This window comes from Sapajus apella, unplaced genomic scaffold (assembly GCF_009761245.1).
Source record: "Sapajus apella isolate SASKATOON/1434 unplaced genomic scaffold, GSC_monkey_1.0 scaffold104, whole genome shotgun sequence".
Lineage (NCBI taxonomy): Eukaryota > Metazoa > Chordata > Mammalia > Primates > Cebidae > Sapajus > Sapajus apella.
The window spans coordinates 2,885,526-2,893,931 of record NW_022437044.1 but is presented as its reverse complement, the minus strand read 5'-3'; positions in this window follow the sequence as shown (position 1 = coordinate 2,893,931).

Below are 8,406 nucleotides of genomic sequence, written 5' to 3'. Positions count from 1 at the left end.
GGCAAAAGCAGGAGAAGCAGAGAGCAGAGGGGGAGGTGCCACACACCTAAACAAACAGATCTCGTGAGTACTCTCTATTGCAAAAACAGAAGCAAGCCATGAGGGATCTGCACTCATGACCCAAATACCTCCCACTTGGCCCCACCTCAAACACTGAAGATTATATTTTAACATGAGACTTGAGTGGGGACAAAGATACAAACCATATCATTCCACCCCTGCCCCCCCAAAATCTCATGTCCTTTTCACATTACAAAATACAATATGTCTTCCCAACAGTCCTCCAAACTCTTAATTCATTCTAATATTAACTGAAAATTCCAAAGTCCAAACTCTCATTTGAAATAAAGTCCCTTCCACCTATGAGCATATAAAGTCAGAAACAATTTATTGATTTCCAACATGCAATGGGGGTATAGGCATTGGGTAAATACTCCCATTCCAAAAAAGGGAAATCAGCAAAAAGAAGGGGGCTACAGTCCCCATGCAAGTTTAAAACCCAGCAAGACAGTCATTAAATATTAAAGCTCCAAAATACTGTGCTCTACTGTATCCAGGCCTCACTGCTGCAAGAGGTGAGCTACTGTAGCAGGAGCGGCCACGAGAAACAGAGCTCTCAAACACTGAATGGGGAAGGAAAGGGGTTTATTATTACGGCTGGGAGCCGGGCGATGGTTTGTCTAAAACCCAGCTCCCCTAACAAAGTAAGGTTCTGCCTTTATATAGGCTTACACTCTAGGTATTACACGTGGAAGAATCTTAGGTTTACAGCCTTAGATACCACGAGTGAAAGAGTTTTGGATTTACAGCTTTAGGAACCACATGTGAAAAGGTTTCTGGGTTTACATCTTTAGAAATCACATATGAAAGGGTTTTGGGTTTACAGTTTTAGAATCACATGTGAAAAGGCTATGGTCTCTGGATGGAGGAGTGGGATGGGGGCTTGATCTTGGTTTAAGTAAAAACAGTGTCTCTGGAGAGTTTCCCCAACCAAGCGTGTTATTTACAGGAAGGAGATTCAGGAGGCACCAGTTGTCCTGCTTTTTCTTCTATTGAAATGCATTGTGGAAGTCGAGGGGGAGGTGATCACAGACACCTGGGTCTCCTTCCTCACCACTAAGGCCTTGGGTAGTTACAACTCTGTGGCTTTGAAGGGTTCAGTCCCTGATGCTATGTTCACAGGGTATTGAGTGCCTGCTGCTTTTCCAGGAGCAAGATGCAAACCACTAGTGAATATGTCATTCTGTGGTTTGGAGGATGGTGGCTCCCTTCTCACAGCTCCACTAGGCAGTGCCCCATTTGGAATGCTGTGTGGGTGTTACAACCCCACATTTCCCCTCTGCACTGCCCTAGTAGAGGTTTTCTGTGAGCAGGCTTCTGACTAGGCACCCAGACTTTATCATACATCCTCTGGAATCTAGGAAGAGACTGCCAAGCCTCCCTCACTCTTGCACTGTGTGCACCTGCAGGCTTAAAATTGTAAGGGTAGCTGAGAGAAAGGAGAATAGACCCAAAGCCAGGCAAGTAAGTTTTTTTCAACCTGCCGGGCTTCTCCATAGCAATCAGAGGAGGCAGCCCCAAGCTTGCAAGGGTTTATATGGGGTGACAGGGGCATAAGGGGGTTTCAGGTAACAGGTACAGAGATAGTTTGTTAACTTGCAACAGACCTACAATATATCATCCTGTGACTTTTGTGGCGGTAGTCTTTAAAAAAAAGAAACCAGGATTTTTTACAGATATGTGTCAAACAAGAATTTACAGGTATGGATAACCAACATATGTTTTCCCTGTCCTCCCTCAAACTGCTCATGCTGCCCGGATACCTGTAATTCGGCTTTGCTTAATTGTAGCACGTCTGGCAGCCTTGATGTGGCACCTAGGTAGGGGTTCAGGAATGCAGCTGCAGAGCAATCAGAGGGGGGGTGGGGTCAGCTGGTGCGGAGGGAGTTTTCTGAGGCAGCACAGCTCGTGCCTAACAAAAATCACATGTGATAAATTAGGCTTTGTGTCCCCAGCCAAATCTCATCTTAATTAAAATCCCCATAATCTCCACAGTTCAAGGAAGAGACCAGGTGGAGGTAATTGAATCATGGAGGTGGTTCCCCCATCCGGTTCTCATGATAGTGAGTTCTCATGAGATCTGATGATTTTATAAGCATTTGGTAGTTCTTCCTGCATTCATTCTCCTTCCTGCCACTTTGTGAAGAAGATGCCTTTCTTCCCCTTCACCTTCCACCATGATTGTAAGTTTCCTGAAGTCTCCCTAGCCATGAGGAACTGTGAGTCAATTAAACCTCTTTCCTTTATAAACTACCCAGTATTGAGCCTTTCTTTATAGCAGTGTGAGAACAAACTAATTCAATGTGGAAGCTGCCAAGGCTTGCGGCTTGCACCTTCCTGAGTGAGATATGGGTGCTAACAAATATCCAAACTATATTATAACCCTAGCTAAAAAAACCTACCACCCAATCTTATATATCTTTCAATTACCTTACTCTAATTGTTTCTCTTTATGTCACTAGTCATCATCTGTAGTGATATGCATGTAATTTCTGTTTGTTTGTCTTTAGAATATAAACCAAATGGGGGCAAAGAGTTCTATTTTGGTGACTCTATATCCCCAGTTCCTAAAACATTGCTTGGCAAATAATAAGTACTCATAAAGTCTTTGATCAAAGATAGAGAAAGCTATACAAGAAAATATGCACCATGGGGCTAACAGAGATTTTGTGTGTGAAAATGTGGCATTCCCTTATGTTCTTCAATAGTCTTGTCTATGTATTATGTGACTTTTCTGTAGTAAGCTTTTGTGATTGAATATTTACTAATTTGGGTCAAAGGAATTTGATCAGAAGAAGTACAGTTTTATGATCTGAATTATTTAAACATTTTGATGTTGTACTCTTTTTATTTTCATACAGGTATGCCTTATCTATCAGTTTAGAAATTTTTAATTTTTTAAATATTTCAAATGTCTCAAATTTTTAGTCCACAACAAAAAGGCATGAGTTGAACCCTGGGGTGTGAGATGTTTTAGACTTCATTCCAAATATCCTAATATCCCAGGCAGTGCAGTGCAAGCAAAAATGACTAAGAATCAACCAAACCTGAAGCAAAAATGAAGAAACAAATAACATGTAGAAAAATAAAAAAATTATAGAAATGATCAAACATACCTAAACAATTCTATGGATGTCTTATGTTTTATTGAAGTAACCAAAGCATTTTGAAGAGTAAAATCAAAGTTGAACTATTCTAGTAATTTAACTTTGCAAACTCAAAATCTAGGTCTCTACACTTATTGCCAATTGCAGTTTAACATTACAGATCAGCTTTTTTTGTGTGTCTGTGTACGACAGTCTCCCTATGTCACCCAGGCTGGAGTGCAGTGGCCTGAACTTAGCTTACTGCAACATCTGCCTCCCAAGCTCAAGCCATTCTCTGCCTCAGCTTCTCCAGCTTCCTGAGTAGCTGGGACTATAGACATGTGCCACCATGCCTGACTAATTTTTGTATTTTTAGTAGAGATGAGGTTTCACCATGTTGGCCAGGCTGGTCTCGAATTTCTGATCTCAAGTCATCTAACCACCCTGGCCTCCCAAAGTTCTGGGACTACAGGCATGAGCCTCTGTGCTGCGCCGCTTCTTGACTTTTTAACTTAAATGACCTGTAATCTCCTCAGATTCATAGCATATAGTATTGATCTCCTAACTCAATACATTCATATTACAACTTCCTTTAATCTATCAATAATAACAGCTACTGTCTGCTTTTGACATTTTTCCACATACTTTATGTGAATCTTCATATACATAAACATAATCTCCTTTAATCTTCATTACAAATTAAAAAATAATAAATCATATATCAGTAATTCAGATGAGAATACTACAATCCAGAGAGGCTTATTACTTCATTCAGTAACTACTTCCTGGTTAAGTATTATATGTCAGGAAAAGTACTAAGTGCTAGTGGTACATCAGAGAGCAAAACAATATGGTATTTTATTACATTTAGCATACATTTCAGTAGGGGAGAAAGCCACTAACCAAATCATCCCTTTACAGATGTTAAACATTTATGACATTTGCTGAAAGGGAAAATTTTGAGATCCTGTAGTTCCCTGGTTTTTCTTGAGGCAAGCGGATCAGGATAAGTGTCTCTGATAAAATAATATAGTCAATATAAGAAGAATGACCAGGTATTAACTAGGCAAAGAGAAAAGGAAATAATAAGCCAGGCAGAAAGTATAGCACATACAAATGCAGAAAGGAACATGACAATTAAGATCATTGAAAAAATTATAACACTATTATATACTTGAGACAATACTATTTAGAAGAAGGAGGGTAAAGAAACGTAAATGAAAGTAAAGGTTCACACTTTATTCAAAGTATTATACTTTTGATATTAGTAAATTAAATAACATGTATGATCAATATTGTAATACCAAGAGCAACCAGTAGAGAAGCTATACAAAGTGATACTCCAAAGCACTACAAATAAATTAAGAAGAAATCCTGAAAGATATTCAGGCAATTCACAGGAAGGCAAGAAAAAAAAAAAAAAAAAAAAAAAACCAGAAAGACAAATAGAAGAAACAAAAAGAAAACAAAAACTAAAATGGCAGATTTAAGTACTAACATATTAATAATTATAAAATTAAGTGGTTTAATTTTTTTAAATAAATGATAATAAACCACTTAAAATTAAGTCATTTACTAAGAAAACATTGGCAGAATAGATAAAACAATATCCTCCTATACACTCCTTTTCCACAGGTAGTCCCTGAAGAAGAGCTTCACCTAATACAACATGAAAATCTGCCCATGGATTTGAAACAAGCCAGTGTTTATGACTCTGGTAAAACATAGAGATCTAAAGCAGTTTTGAAATATAGACATTTTCACAATTTCAGTATTGTAAACACTGGATAAAATGAATGATTTGATAAAGAGCATTATTTTTAAATATTAAAAGACACAAATAAAAAATAAAATATAAATAATAAATATTGTGCATAAGTGGACTGTTAATATTTAGAAAAAGAAAAAGTGGTTACTATGAGGCAACATGAGTAAAAAAAATAGCCAACAGACTACATATATTTTCTTTTTTTTTTAAATACACCTTATTGTGTATATTTCAGGTATACAACATGATATTACGGATACATATATAAATAGTGAAATGGTTACAGTTGTGAGGCAAATTAACATATCGACAATCTCACAAGGTTTCCCTGTTTTGTGGCAAGAGCAGCTAAAACCTCATTTAGTAGAAATCCCAAAAATAGTATAATTTTATTAAGTATCATTCTCGTGTTGTACATTAGACCTCTAAACTTGTTCATCCTAAATATATACTACTTTGTTTTCTAAATAAAAAACAATGTCCTGATTGATTATGGAAATGAGAAAGATATAGCATATCTAGTGATGAGAAATAAATTACAATGGTACATAATAGTCTACACAATGTAGCAAAATGAAGACTGAAATAATCATTATAGGAGTCCATCAAATTACACACATCATGCAAAGGGGGTTGATTCATGGATGGATAGACCTGAGGTGCCAGACAATCTTTACCCCTATTTTATGTTTTCTTCTAATATTTTATCAGTGACTTAAATGATGTCTATGAAGAGACATGGCAAAGACAATTGATAATACTCTGGATGAGAAAATCAAAATTTCAATGTATTTTAGGACTGTAATAATATAACAATGCATGACACGATTAACTTTGACAAGTAAAAATATAAAGTTCTACAACTGGTTGAGGTAAATACTTATATAGATATTGCATAAGAAAGACAGGATACAACAGCAGTGAATTCAAAAGCAAACAAACAAACAACCTAAAGGTCATAATTGACTGAAATTTTTACCTGTGTGATGGGTTGCCAAAAGAATGTTACCTTGATCTCAGCATAAAATAATAGATATATAATGTGTTTAGAAGAACAGATAATTCTGCCCTCCTTCCAGCCAGACGTACATGTAGTAGGGCATTTAGGTCTAAATATCGTGGTTTTAAAGATAGCCTATCACCACATATGTGATGGTGTTCCCATAAGATTATAATACTGTAATTTTACTGTACCTTTCCCATGTTTAGATATGTTTAGATACACAAATAATTACCATTATGTTACAATTGTCTATAGGATTCAATGTAGTAACAGGTTATACAGGTTTGCAACCCAGAAACAGTAAGCTATATCATATAATCTAGGTGGATAATATGCTGTACCATCTAGATATATGTAGTGTATGTACATTCTATAATGTTTGCACAATGACAAAATAACCTTATAAGACATTTCTCAGAAGGTATCCTCATTGCTAAGTGATATATGACTGCAGTTATAGTTTCTTTGTTAAGAATTAGAATTTAGTTCAACAGAATTCCTCCTGAAGAGAATATGTATGTATTTGAATATAAAGTTAATAGGAACTACATCCTTTAAAGAGCAGTTTACCTACTTGTTTTTTTGTTTGGAATTCCAAACTACTTTAGGTTAATCAAAGTATTTCTTCTAAACAGAGAAAATATTTTTATTCTCTATTTAACATCTATATCTCAGGATATAGCTTGGACAGTACTTGTAAAAAATAAAAAACCTGAAAAATAAAAGAAATAAAAACTAAACTCATTTTAAATGTAACTGAGTCAGAGAGCCTTCAACTTCAATTTATTCAACAAGTATTTTTTAAAATCACAACTATGTTCAGAGCAATATTGTATTTACCTTAGGCAGAAACTGCTAGCTGCTTATCTCATATCTATTCTCTTCTTTCTTGCTAAGTGAACCCTAATTTTATTCAGGTGGCAGACAATACGTTCAAATAGTTTACCTTCTCCTGTTTCTTTGTAGCTATGAGCGCTTTTGTGATGCAATTGCGACCAATCAGATATAGGCAGAAGTTCCTGAGGAGTTGCTTTTATTCACAAATAAAATACCACTGGCTTTAAAAGTTAAACGTTTTGGCCATTGTGCTTTTCCGCTGTTCACTTCTTTCTCCCTGGCACACAGAGATAATGGAGGCACAGCAAGTAAATGCTGACCATAAGAAAGCAAGCCACATGATAAAGATATTGGGAAAGCTTGTAGAAGAAACCTGGGCCCATACTGCATCTTCCAGCAGCCAGATGAGCTGAATTTCTTGATTACAAAGAAAGATAAAGACTTTACTTCATTTGCCAAATAAGATGTTTTATTTATGGCCAAAAGGAATCCTAAACAGTACAATTTTCTTTTTAAAAAACTGCTCCCTCAACAGTGCTTTTCTGTCCTGAATCTGCACTCCTATTTTTAATTAGGAAACTTAAACATTAGAGGAAACATATTCGGCTTTCTTGAATCGTCTTTTTCTAGTGAAATAACAAGCCAGACAGGCCAGAATAGTGTCATTAAATGCCAATTCTTTAGGGAAAAAAAGTTGCTAACCACAAAGTCACACCCAGAACTTTCAGGTATGGGAGACAGGGCATTCAAAGAGCTCTGCATTTTCAGTTTCTTTTCCAAAAAACATACTGTTTCTTACAGCTCTCCATGTGCAAATTTCATCTTTTTGCATTATCTTCATGTAGTGACATGGTATCTGCATGAAAATGCTGAATGTAATCTGTAACAATGCAGAAAGTAAAGTCCAATAAAAGTTATTAGAAATGTTGACTGAAAATTACAAGAAAAAAACCTTAAGGGTATATTGGCAAATTTAAATTTTCAGAGTACTTTAGGAATAAAGCATCAGTAAAGCAAAACATATTATTTAGGAGCTTGAATTTAATAAAGACAGGTATATTTTTTCTATAATTTGCAATCCATTATGACTAAGTGAAAAATATTTTTATTGCATTGAACAAATTTTCAACAGGGAGGTGGGTGAAAATGAGACAAGATTAGAAATATGATTTTTTAATGTCTTTACATATACTTACACATATAAAATTATGTGAAAATATGGGGTGTGTATGGAAAGGTGTGTGTTACATTTACAGGTTTATTATCAAGGATACAACTGAGGAATAGTTAAGTGGAAGAAATGCATAGGGAAACGTATGCAGGTGTTGGGGCACAGAGCTTCCATACCTTTTTCTGGCATGACACCTTTCCATTATATCAACGTGTTCACCAACGCAGAATTTTCTTGTTCAAGAGTTTTTATAACCCAATCTCCATTCCCACATTTCCTTGGAGGTTAGGGGGTGAGGCTAAAATTTTCATTCTCTAAGCATGTTTGGTCTTTCTGGTAATCAGCTCCCATCCTGAGGTGATCTAGGAGACCCACTAGCATAGACTAAAATGTCATCCAAAGGAAATCATTATGAAGAAAGTAACTTTATTGCTATAACTTGGAAAATTCCAAGGGTTTTAGAAGCTGTGTGCCAGAAACT